Below are 13616 nucleotides of genomic sequence, written 5' to 3'. Positions count from 1 at the left end.
ATTATTTCAGTGCATAGATGATTTAGATAAATAGAATGGAAATATTAATACAACCGGTACTGTGCTAAATTACCTGGCAGAGGCCATGGTTTAGGGTCTGTTATTCTCCAAAGTGGAAAAAAAGAGCTTTAGTTTATGCTGCTTTAGATTGCAACAGTATTTCTTAAAAAGAGCTCTATTCATTAGTAAATAATCCAGGGCTACCTTAGCTCTCTAGCTGGGAAGTAAAGTAATACCTAATGACTGGAGCCCCAAGGTGCTTTAACTCCAATTTATGTGTTTTAAAAAAATAAATATTTATTTAATATTTATTAAATGTATAATGTGTATGTATACATTTATATATATGTAAAATGTTCAAAGAAGCATTCTCTTGTTCATAAACTTGTTTAGAAAGGCTAACACGCTAAAAGGACATCAGGTAGCATCCACTGAGTTGATGACAGCTGTAAATAATGTGTCTGTAACATCTTTGCTCTGAACAGCCTTGTTGAGCTTATTTCAGTTGATTTCAATGTGGAAGATATTTTTGTACTATATTCAATAGTTGTGCAATATTTACAGTAGTTCACTATGTCACATAAATAACAGAATTACCACATTAGTCTTGTAATTTCCAAAATTTGTGTCTGTCTTTGTCTCTCTGATTTCAGCAGATGTAGTCAATATAGCAGATGAAATAATCTGAAAGTATGGATGAAAATCAGACAGTAAATTCTTGGCTTTCATCAAATACCTGAAAATCAGTGGCTGAGGCACTAGAAATACTATTTTTATTCCTCTCCTTCTTGCACACTTTGCATTTTTTTACTACCCATCTCTTAAGTTGCTCTAATGTATTAACGAGTGTGCTTATGAAGCATTTTAAATTTGATCATTCAGAGCATATATGGCAAAATTCTGACAACAGGATTTGTCTTCCGCTATAAGTTATGATAAAGATACGACTGATTATTCTAAAAGCAAAAGGCTGATATTAAACTGGGATATTTTAGAAGCTATGATCAAATGTGTCTTATGGCTTGCTGTAGCTGACATGGTTTCAGTAGCTGATGGTCAAGTTAAGCCTGTTCGTTTTCATAATGCTAGTATTTGTTAATCATGTCAGCAATTCCCACCAGGCAAAATTTAACTGGAGCTGCCTTATGTCCTCACAATAGTCCAAGGCAATCAGTACCTCCTCTTTACAATTAGTTTTCCTTTTCAGGAGTGAGGGAGAAGGCTGTCTTTTGCTCAATGCAAGAGAAGTGATCCTTCCTTATACCTGCAGACTCACATCAAAGCTCTGAGAAATGAGAACAAGCCCATTTATCTCAGTAGGTGTTAACTTACATGCCCCAAAATGATTGCTTTACATCAAGTTTCTCAACATGCCTTAACATTTCAGTGTAGTCAAAGTATATAAGGCTATGACTGCTGGTTAGTTGCTTGTAGAATAACGGGGGACCAGCTTAGGCCACAGAGGGTGTGGGATCAGGCTGTTTCATCTTTGAATCTAACCTGAGCTTTTATTTTACCTGTTGGATACCTTAGGAGGGTAGGAGCAAACATCACTCTATTAGCTACTTGGTTCGTTTTCAAGCTCTTATCTGGAAGAACAGTGAGAGCTATCTTTTCATTTTGCTGTGCTTCACTTCACTTCTTGTGTAGTTTCTGATGTCTTCATGCCCAGAGTGGAGGTCCAAGCTCTAAAACCTGTAATTTTCTGGCTTGCCTAGAGTTGTGGCCAAATCACCCGAACAGAGATTCCCAAGACTGAGGGACACTAAGGCCTTATGTTATGACTGCCTGCTCAACATGCTTTTTTTTTATTCCTTGTCATTAGACTTTGGAACAGCCTGATATGAGACCTGTCAGTCATCACATGCAATAGCATCAGAAGCTAGTCCTCAAAGGCCAGCACTGACAGGAGAAACTGATTCTGCTTCTAGGGCTCCTGCTGTCTGTGGTGCAGCCAAACCAGAAATTGTGTCACCTTCAAACAATTAAAAAGAATAATTGAGGTTTTTATTGAATTAAATTTGAAAATAAAAGACGCTGCTTCTTTTACTGTATGTGAACATGTGGATATAGACAAACTTCCTTTCAAAGGGATACTTTCAAAAAGAAATCTAGGACATGAAAATTTGTGAGCTCAACCTTACCTTGAAATCTTTGTGAAATTACAGACTTCCGTTGTGTGGATATATACATTTTGCTTATGAACTACTGGTAAGGCTCGCTGATTGACATCTCCACAAAGCCTGCTTAATGCTGAAGGATGACATTGCCATTCTATTTTTTTAAGTTGGCCTCTGATGGCTACAAGAATTTCTTGGTAGGAGAAGCACATTTCTTTAGTATATGTCTCAACTGGGCTAACCTTCCTGCTCTCAAAGGATTAATTGGAGCTCCCCTACTACTTGAAGTGGTTAATAAAACACGTATCTGACAAGCAAATCAAGTCAACTGGTCCCCCTGCCTAGGTAAAAGCTGTTAAGCACAAATTCTAAAAATCTGAGGAAACCCTCAAAAAACAAGCAATCTCTCTGCCACCTCACTGTAAAATGAGATTCCTGAAGTGTATGACAATTAGCTATAACGAATGTTCTGCCAAAGCCTAATACAGAGCTGTGGGGTTTTTTCCTTGACAATGTTTAACTGCAGTTAAATATGCCAAGTTGACATTTGCCTGCAATTACCATGGAGCCATATTGAGATCTTCACTCTCTGAAGAGAATTTGAATGACTGCAGCATCTTCTAGGATAACATGTCTTGTTTTCATTAATCTTTGTAGTGACTTTCACTGTTGGCAACCCATGACTGGAACCCAGCTCTCATAGCATCTTCTGTTTTGCTTTGGGAACTTGCATAACTTTTTCTGTAAAATAAAAAAAATACAAAGTCCTGAATGAAATTTCAAACATGAAGCGTTATTAAATAATAATGTGATTTAAGGTCCTCACATTATAGGTCCTAGTTTCATTCAAAGTTATTATTCTATGTCCTTTGTTGCAGTGTTACCCAATAAACCGTATGGGTATCTAAATATTAAATAATATAAACCACCTGAAGACTGTAAATCTGTGCATATTCTGGCTATAACTGAACTCAGGACTGATGTCATACTCTCAAGTTAGGAGAAGAATGTGGGGATAGAGCAACACAGAAATTTTCTATTTTCTCTTCTGCTCAGGCATGCTCAGAATTTTGAATCATTGAAATGACTTTTTAATTTACTGAAAAGTCAGACTAGCTCTCTGGCAAAACTTGCTGTTCAGCCCTTGTAATGCCTGCCAATAGGTGTTTAGTCTGAAAGCACAATTAATAACGTTAGTGGAATATCATTGTCCAAGGAAACCTTTAACATTGGATTTGTATTTAAAAAAAAAAAAAAAAATCTTACACTTTCCTAGTAGATGATTGTCCACTGTGCTTGCCCATAACTTTATAATTCTCTTTGAAGGGTGAAATACAGGAGAACTGTTTCTAATCAAGGATATTCAACAGAGATCTAGCAAACCTGCTGTCCTGGTTTCGGCTGGGATAGAGTTAATTGTCTTCCTAGTAGCTGGTACGGTGCTATGTTTTGAGTTCAGTATGAGAAGAATGTTGATAACACTGATGTTTTCAGTTGTTACTAAGTAGTGTTTAGTCTAAAGTCGAGGATTTTTCAGCTTCTCATGCCCAGCCAGCGAGAAAGCTGGAGGGGCACAAGAAGTTGGCACAGGACACAGCCAGGGCAGCTGACCCAAAAGTGGCCAACGGGGTATTCCATACCATGTGACGTCACATCTAGTATAGAAACTGGGGCGGGGGATCGCTGCTTGGGGACTAGCTGGGTGTTGATCGGCAGGTGGTGAGCAATTGCACTGCGCATCATTTGTACATTCCAATCCTTTTATTATTACTGTTGTCATTTTATTAGTGTTATCATTATCATTATTAGTTTCTTCTTTTCTGTTCTTCATTTCTGTTCTTATCTCAACCCACGAGTTTTACTTCTTTTCCCCAATTTTCTTCCCCATCCCACTGGGTGGGGGGGGAGTGAGTGAGTGGCTGCATGGTGCTTAGTTGCTGGCTGGGGTTAAACCACGACACCTGCTAACGAACTGCAGACATAGAAATGAGCTATGTAACACTTGAGTAGGCAGGGTGTTACATTTTTAGAAAGGAAGGAAAACACAGTGGAACTAATTGCCAATGTGTAGTTATACCACCTATGTTAGTATACATGCCAGCAATAATTTGAGAAGCATGCCTGTACTATGCAGCCACATTTGTTGATTTGGAGGTCACTAATATCTTCCGTCTCCTTGTCCCGATTAGTTAACATAAAACATAAAAGCTAAATTCCTCACAATATTTGTTGAACTCTACTTCAGAGAAAATCCAGGCTTTACAGAAGCAACCTGATATGTGGTAGAATCAGCTGGTTTATGTACTACAGACTGTGCATGATTTGGATTTCTCATTTTCCTAGCTGTAGAACTAGGAAGTAGATCATAGTGATTCTCTACCTTACTTCAAGAAGCTGTAGATAATATGTTAAAGGTGGTAAACTGCTCAGGTAGTGATATACAAGCTGTACAAGTAACACAGAGAAATAATGCTCCTCATTTCTGAGCAGCACTTTCAGCACAGCCATCACACACTGAGACATTGACTTTTTTACTAATGAGTTGTGACAAGACCCCAATTTGGCCAGATCCTTGAAGTGGAACCGTCTGCATCTTTTCCTTAAAGTGAGAGTACGGAAAACCACTAATGGCTTTCCAATTACTAAAGCTCTGCCTTATTACAGCACAAGGAACAAGGAAACTTTTGAAATAGAGAGAAGTCAGATTTGCTGGGTGAGACATTAAAAGGTCTGACAAAAAAAAATTTCCCCAGCCCTTACTTCTTGTATTCTTCTAGGGTGGGATCTTTCCTCAAGTCCTGATCTCAACCTAGCAATTTCCAATGACTTTCATTTTCTTTTCTGTGCCATGCAGTTGGTTATGGTTTTGCACCCCACTATTTTAGGGAGACTTTACATCTCTGTTTGTCAGTAGACTCCCTCTCCTGCAGGCCAGAAGGTTCCCCCCAGCTGATCATGCTCAGTGGCTTCCAGGGACAGCTCCAACTTTCCTTCATCAAGTTCTGCAACTTCCACTGCTCTAGAACAAAACAGTGAGCAGACAGCTTTTCTTGCTGATGATGAACACTTCTAAAATCAAAATAGACAGTACACTGTAATCAAGCCCATCATGCACACTATATACGTCATTGTCAGAGAAGCTTTCATGGAGTTTATTACTTCATCTTGACTCTTGAATCGGCCAACACTAGCAGCAGGAAGCTTCTTGTAAGCAGGATCGGATGCAGGTGCACAGAGAAACTGCTGAAGCTACACGTGGCCTGGCGTGGATCTATCACATCAGGCAGTGCAAATCCAGTGTATGTAGAGCATATTTGTGAAGTTTTCATTCTGCAAACGTTACAGACCTTTTTTTTTTTTATTCAATTAAGAGAAAAAGTCTTTTATGAGCTACTTATCATGTGTTTTGGTAGAAGTTGGCTCTTCTGGAAAAGCTATTGTGTGGTCATATATTTTACCAAAATGTGTTTATAAGATCATGAACTAAAGGCATTGGACAACTGTAGTGATAGCAGTTTTTTATTGACTTTTGAGGGCTTGGATTTGTAGCCTGCATGACTTCACAAGACTGTACTTATATCTTCTGTGCATGGAGTTAGTAGTTCAGACTTTTGGCACCACGTAAATGAATCAAAAGCCACTGGTGCATGCAGGGTTTAAAGGTGAGGATGGAACAAAGGAGGTATTAAAAGGCAAAGTGAGCTGCCTAGAGTGGCACATGAGGCTGGAGACAATAGGTAGAATAAGAATCAATATTTTATGTCATATATGATGAAGTTATTTCAGGAAAGAAAGTCCACCTGGGTCTTCTCGCTAGTCTAGCTATTTCAGCCATAAGCCTGTTTGTCGTTTTTTATTTCTTTAATCCCCAAGAAAACCTGAAATTTCAAAAATCCAGTATTGGTACAGTCGTATCATTTTAGAGGAACATCTTTGCTGGTGAAATAATTCACTTAATGAGGTTGTGTAACTTCAATGGCAAAATGGCTGGGGATCTTGTAGATTCATCGCCATGGTAGAGCCTGTTACATTAGTCTACCCGATGGGTATGTTGGTTATTAGCTCTTGGGGCAAGAGCTGCCTGGGCACTGATTGTTTATCAGTCATAATGGCCTCCGGACCACGGTGTGCAATCTGCAGAAGGACATGTAATTGAAGTGGAGGAATACAGAAACAGAAGTGGTCTTTCGTTTATGTGCCTTGGTTGGTATGGGAATAGGGTTGTTTTGCTTGTGGGGTGGGAGGCTGTTTGCTTGTCTGTTCTCGAAGCCGGGACAGTTCAGTGGACCTGACCCAAAGCCTCTCAGAAGCATAGACAGAATTAATTTTTTTCTGTCGCAAGAATGAGGGCTGTGGCTGGTTCATTCCTGCCACAGAAAGAAGTGAGAAAGGTAGGGAAAAGGGACAGGACGAAGATCAAAAACTTTTGGGAAGGCCCTGCAGAGCAGGCTTTATCTCTTGCCTGTGGAGAGGAGAAGGGAGAGGTTGCTGCCTTACATTTGCCTGCCTTTCCTTACCCACACTGTGTGAGGGCAGCAGTGGGAGCCCTTTCTTTTTTTTTCCTTTTTAACACCATGATACAGGCAAAGCAGAAAGAGGAGTGATAGTTGTCCTAGCAACTGCCTGATTTTGCTAAACATAGAATGTTTTATGCATTATAGACGTATACACACGCTGATTTTTAATTACACCTCCTCCCTGGATTTTCAAAGTTTTAATTTAGTGTGCAACAAAAGATGTTGTGATAGCTTCATTCTGTATAGACTGATAAATATGTATCAGCCTAAGGAGCAACAGGTCCCTGACCCATGATCAGAGTTGGCCTTTCTCAATTTATACAACTATTTAATTCTCCCACTCTCTCCTTGCTGTAAAGAGAATGCAGAATATGAAAAGAGGAATTTGGCCTATGCATTAGGCACATGATTCACTATCAAAATCCTCGGTTACATGGGGAAAGGACAGAATGTGAGCAAGCCTCGGCTCAGTCCCTGCTCCACCCTCCCTGCTGACCTGCAGGCTCTGCATTTACTCTCTATTGGAAGAGTACAACATGGGAAAGCTACTGGGTAGTGTTGTTCTACGTGTATTTTAAAAATAACTGGACACCTCACCAATTTAAAAAAAAACATATCAAAATGCAGGTTTACAATTCAGATACCTCCTCAGCCTTTCAAATTTAAATGCAGAATGAATAAAATAAAACAATTAAAGATAATTTATTACCTGAATTTCTTGTTGGACACAAATGACCTGGTTTCAGCTGGGATAGAGTTAATTTTCATTCTAGTAGCTGGTATAGTGCTGTTTTGGGTTCAGTATGAGAAGAATGTCGATAACACACTGATGTTTTCAGTTGTTGCTAAGTAGTGTTTAGACTAAGTAAGTCAACGGTTTTTCAGCTTCTCATGCCCAGCCAGCAAGAAGGCTGGAAGGACACAAGAAGTTGGGAGGGGACACAGCCAGGACAGCTGAGCCAAACTGGCCAAAGGGATATTCCATACCATGTGACATCACGCCCAGTATATAAACTGGGGGGAGTTGGCCTGGTGGGGGGAGGGCTCGGGAACTAACTGGGCATTGTTTGGCGAGTGGTGAGCCATTGAATTGTGCATCACTTGTTTTGTATATTCCAATCCTTTTATTATTATTGGCATTTTATCATCATTACTAGTGTCTTCCTTTCCATTCTATTAAACTGTTCTTAACACACGAGTTTTACTTTTTTTCCCCGGTTCTCTCCCCCATCCCACTGGGTGGGAGGAAATGAGTGAGTGGCTGCGTGGTGCTTAGTTGCTGTCTGGGGTTCAACCATGACACACAGGCTAATATAACACGACCTCAGGTACTGGAAAACTTACATAGTTTGAGCTGTCTTTAGTCCACTGATTCTGGACATAGAGACTGAATAACTGAAAAGTAATTTTTTGAGTGGGCAATGTGTTGCAATGTGGACAATGTGTTGGGAGTCCTGGAATGTGAAATGGGAATTAATTCAAAAATCCACTATAAATGAGAAACATAAAAATGGAAAAATTTCAAACTTTTCAAATAAACTGCAATTATAAATAAACAATAACTACACCACAGTTTTATATGCTATTTCATGGAACCTGTAATATTTCCTTTTGTAAGAACAACTTCTTAATTAGAGACCAAGCATGATGGCTTGTTAATAAAATCTTTGCTAAAATATGTATGCAGTTCTGGGGCCTGGGCGGAGGGAGAAGAACAGGTAGTGGGCTGTCCAGAGCTGCTGGCTCCCCAGCTGGCAATCTCAGCAGGGACACCAAATACAGAATAAACCTCTCACCCCTAGATGTCTCCCCAGGTCAGACTTAAGAAACGATGGCAGAATAATGTACAAAAGTTTATACCTGACATTAACCATTCTTACGTGTCCTACAGAGAAATGTTATCATCGGCCACTTTCAGATGTTTGACGTAAACAAACTTTTTCCAAAGATACGTAGCTTAAGCTTAACTACATTCTCTATATTATGACTGTGAGGGTCATCTGTGGTCACAATTTTTCAGAAAACATTACATTTTAAACTTCTTGGGATCCTTGCATTTCCTATGTAGCATAATTAGTTGTACTTTATCTGTTGAGGTTTTGTTTTCAGTGAATCGTTAGGATCACTCATTTCAAGTCTAAACGTGAAGCATGTTTCAACTTCCTTTCCTGTAAGAAGGACATATAGCCTGATAGCTCATTAAAATAAAACAAAAAATGCCACTGAGAACCTTAAAATTCATATTTTCTTTCTTCTCAGTGTGTGTGAAGAATGTTAAGAATCCACATTAGATCAGAAATTAAATGAGGAGAAAAATATTTAATTCCGGAAAGGGCTCACATGCTGTCATTGGCATAAGAACTTGAAGAGAATAGAAAGTCTGTCACTTTTCCCAGCCAGCGGGGAGGGAGGGCGGGGGGACACGACAATTTAGATTTGCTACTAGAAAGATCAATTTTTTGATGACACGTTGCAGAAGAAGAAAGTTTAAGAATAGTGTTAGAGCGTTAAAAACAAAGCAGTAATACTGATGTCTGTTTCAACATATCAAATAATGCAGAAATTCTATTTGATTTACTTTTCCATGTCTAATTAAGTCCAAACCCACAGCTTTCAAAAACATATCTATTAAGTTAACTCTATAGTCAAATCTGAAAGAAATTTTCTTTCATGTTCTGCATGGTTCTCCACTTGCAGCAGGGTTAAATGTATGGTTCTGCTTAATTAGGTGAGACCCCACATCCAGCTTATTTATTCAATTGATTTCTCTTTGCGTGTAGCATTAGTGGTCAGAATTTCAGCTGTAGGAAAAGCCCCATATGTTAAATTTCTCAAGGTTTAAAAAAAACAGGGGGAGAGGATGGACTCCCAATGCTTTCGAACCTTGATATTTTAGCCCAGCTTTCCAATCAATAGCTTAATAGCAGCTACTGCAGCCTCGAGATCCCAAAGTGAGAGTTGGCATTTAACTAATCTAATCAGTTGAGAACATTTAGATCCGTGGAGTCAGAGCTATTACACTTACTGAAAAACAGGGTATAGAGTTGAAACAAGGGACATATCCATCATCAAGAGCTATGTCTCAGGTAGGGCTTTGGATCTTACAAATGCGTTATTGCTTTACGTGGTAAATTTTACTGCTAAATAAAGACAAGTTTATTCTATCATGAATTTTACTTACCAAGTGAGTCTTCATAAGATGAAGGAAACATTTTTGTGGGGAGAACCTTTTACTTCATTTCAGAGTTTTCCTGACAAACAAGAAAGCATATCATTATTGTTGTCTTAAACACAACTGGGGTTTAGAGGCTTATAGGTAAAGTGTCACTTTCCACATCTTAAGTAGTTTTCCCTGATTAATTTTGATTTTATACTCTGGGCAGAAAAATGATATCTTTTGTTTTATTTCTCTCTGCTCCCTTTTCCCTCGGGGCGGGGGACGGACAAGGTGGAAGAGAAGTAAACCATTTGTGTTTTAGTTAATCTTCCTTCGCAATGACCAGAAGAGTTCAGAGGAAAAATAAAAAACTTCCTTTAATGGTACATAAAATGAAGCTACAAATATTTTGGATTTTAATCTGCCTCTAGGAAGACCAACATAGGTATCTCAGCGTTAGTCTTCTGTTTGTATTGGACTGAAACAAACTATTTTGTGTGTTCTACCTTTGAAAGTGCACCTTCCTGCTTCTTATTGCTTTTCTATTTTGGGACCTGCAAAATTTTGTCTAGGCTGTGTGTGTGTGTGTGTGTGTGTGTGTGTTTGGATTTTTTGTGGGTATTTTTAGGATAGTTGCAAGGAAATCCTGGCAGGCATCAGGTAGTCTTGCCTGTCTTTAATCCAAATTTATTCATTTTTTCATGTCTGTGTTCACTCTCTCTATAAATTGTCACGTTAAGGATGTAAAAGGTTGTTAGAACCTTGTTACCTAGACTTCACTATGATGTTGTACTATACCTCCCTCTTTCTGCTAAACTCATGGGGAAAATTACTAACCAAAAAAGAGTATGAGTACTGAAATATATGAGTATTTTTTCAGTCTAATTATATTCATTGTGCAGTTGCTTATAAGATGAGTCTCTGTGAAATATTCTGACTTACTTAGCTGAAACGGGGTTGATTTGTGAGCAAGCAGAGTTAACACTTTTTTAAGCTATACCTGAGAAAGAGAGAAGGGATGTAAGTTTTAAATGAGTTACTAAAATGTAGCACAACAAAAAGTCCTTTAACAACTTCTCAAAGCTTTATTTTTATGTATATGTATTTCATGTCAAATTACAGTTAACATTTTTCCATGTACAAAATAAATATGTGCAAAGTTGTGTACGAACTTTCAATATAGACTTGGGTTCTTCTAATTCAAAACCAAACAGAATTTGACATTGTGTTTTGTTGCTCTGAGGCAATAATTACTCTACTGTCCTTTGTGGCTCAGGAAAAAATAACCCAAGAATTAACAGACTACATGTTGATTATAATTTCCTGGTTAGTAATGCCCATGCTGGTAAGAAGAATGGAAATGAAATGAAATTCTCCTTCTCCTGTTGCAGCATGCCAACTGGAGGTCTTATTTTCCAATTCTCAATGATAGACTTAGACTGCTTTCACCTTCTGTGTTCTGTTGGACACAGTCCTTGTCTCATTTATAAGCTTTCTCATTCAGTGCTACTTTATTTGCAGGGATTTTAGGTCAATATGTCTTTACCTGTGATCCACAAAGTTACAACAGTCAGCAGATAGGGTCAAATGAGGAAACCTGTCAGTTTAGCCAGTTCTAAGGTGCAGGTAAGGGACTTTGATTACCAGCAGCGAAGCCTTATCTTCGTCTGGCTTTCCTCCTTCAGCCTTTTATGTCTGTGTGTACACACGTGCATGTATTAAACAATCTTTTCCCCTGGCCTCTTTAATATTTTTTGTGTCATGTGAATGATCCAGTCTTTTTTCCTTCAACATGTCACAAAAGAGTTATCAGAAAACATCCCATCCTGTCTAGTTTTGCCAACATTGTTTTGTTTACCACTGCTTTGTGGGTATATATGTCACCCAGACTGCTTAACAGGGCTTTCCAAAAAGTTTTTTGATGTTGTTATTGTATTGGTCTGAAGTATAGGCATTTTTTTTTGTGAATATGAAGACATCATAGCTGTCTCGCTTAGCTTAACATAGTCATTAAAAATTAATAAATAAAAATTCATTTGCATATGTAATCATAATTACTGAACACTTCTACAACATATTCTCGTTCATATGCCTTTTAACCCAACAGACTGTTTCCTCATTTTCTTGGACAAGTGAGGTGTTGTTTTGTGGTTTTTCTTTTTTATTATTATTATTTAGTTTCTTTTTTTTATTTTAGTTTTCTTTTTTTCTTTTTTCTTGTTTTATTCTGTCCTAGAAGGTTCATTTGATTCTTGTAAGGAAACCTCAATGCCACTGTTAGATACCAGGAACTAATTTTGATTAATTGATTACTCCAAATGGTTAATTTTTCATTTGAAACAGTCTATGTTATTCATTAGCCTTTGATCATTACATGATCTCACAATTAATCCCCAAACCAAATTTATCCTGTAAGTTCTGGTATATGTTAAGATCCATGCAGAGTTTAGAGGCAGGTTTTATTTCTTCTACAGCAATTAATCAAAAATGCTGCAGCCTGTTGACTTTTTCTCCGCAGTGCCAAGCCACGTAGTGATTTTTACAACTTCTTCCTGTGTGACTGTAAGATTCTTTGAGTCTGATCCCTGAAATGTAAAGCTTCTGTTACTTCCTGCTGTTAAATCTACTGGAAGCATACCTCATGGAAATAATTATATTAACAATTAAATAATAAAATTTGTTAGAGAAAAAGTGTGCTAACTAGTAGCAAAAATCAACCAACAAGGAAAATTTAAAGCATACAAACTACTTCTAGATTTAAGCTTGGAGTCTGTCTACCAGTTGCCCTAGGGCTGACCTCTCTGGGAAGGGCATCAGTATGGATTTCCTAACACTGGTGCTCAAGAGTGCCACTCACCTAACACGAAATTGTCCCCTTGAGCTGACATAAAAGGCACCCGGAACACGATCCATTGCTCCGGAGACTTTGCACACCCATGTGTGAGGTGAAACGCAGCAAGACTAAAGACTGTGCCAGGGCAGTGGAAAGAAATGAGGAAGAAAGGAAGGAGCAATTGGGCCCGGCTCTATAAAAGCCCTTTACTGTCAGGACAAGGAGGGAACACCGGCTCTGTGTGCTGTGGGGCTGCAGCAGGTGTTTGTGCTGGGTGTTCGGGGCACGGGGACTGTGGGGTGCGGCACAGCTCCCTGTCCGATAGGGTGGCTGCACCCGGAGAGCAACGGTGAACGTTGTACCTAACATGGGCCTCTTCTGCTGTGTTTTGGTGTGGTTATATAAAAAAGACCTAATAGACCTTATGAGAATGCGTAGGGTATATTTTTTTTTCTCAGGAGAGGGATGGTAAAAAGTCATGAAAGTGGGTATTTGAAGTCTTTGTATAAATATTTTCAAAGTGAAAGATGGAAAGGAAATTAAAAAACAACAAACAATAGTATAGAGGGAACTTTGAGATGCTGCTTTCCTGTGGTGGGGTAAAGCACATTGGCAATAATTTTAAAATATAAATGTATTTTGAAACCCCTAGAGGATAGGGCATAACAACATTAATAAGAAGTTGAGCTATACCAGTATAGGTTGATACACTTATGAATTGTTTTGATGTGTAACTGAAGTTTCACAAAGTCAAAATGGCAATGTTTTCTTCCATTCGTATTAGGATTTACAAACTGGAAGGCGGGGGGGGGCAATAAAAAAAAAAGACAAAAAATAAATTTGGTATTGCAGGAAAGTACAGCTCATTTGTAGCTCTTACTGGCTGCATTTTTGGCACAAAGCCTATTGAAAAGAATGGCCTAAGAATCAAGTGGTACCCAAAAGTGAAAGCTACCGTATTTCATAGCCCTTTCAGTGATAAGAACATC

This window comes from Aquila chrysaetos, chromosome 4 (assembly GCF_900496995.4).
Source record: "Aquila chrysaetos chrysaetos chromosome 4, bAquChr1.4, whole genome shotgun sequence".
Taxonomy (NCBI): Eukaryota; Metazoa; Chordata; class Aves; order Accipitriformes; family Accipitridae; genus Aquila; species Aquila chrysaetos.
This window is presented reverse-complemented; position numbering follows the sequence as displayed.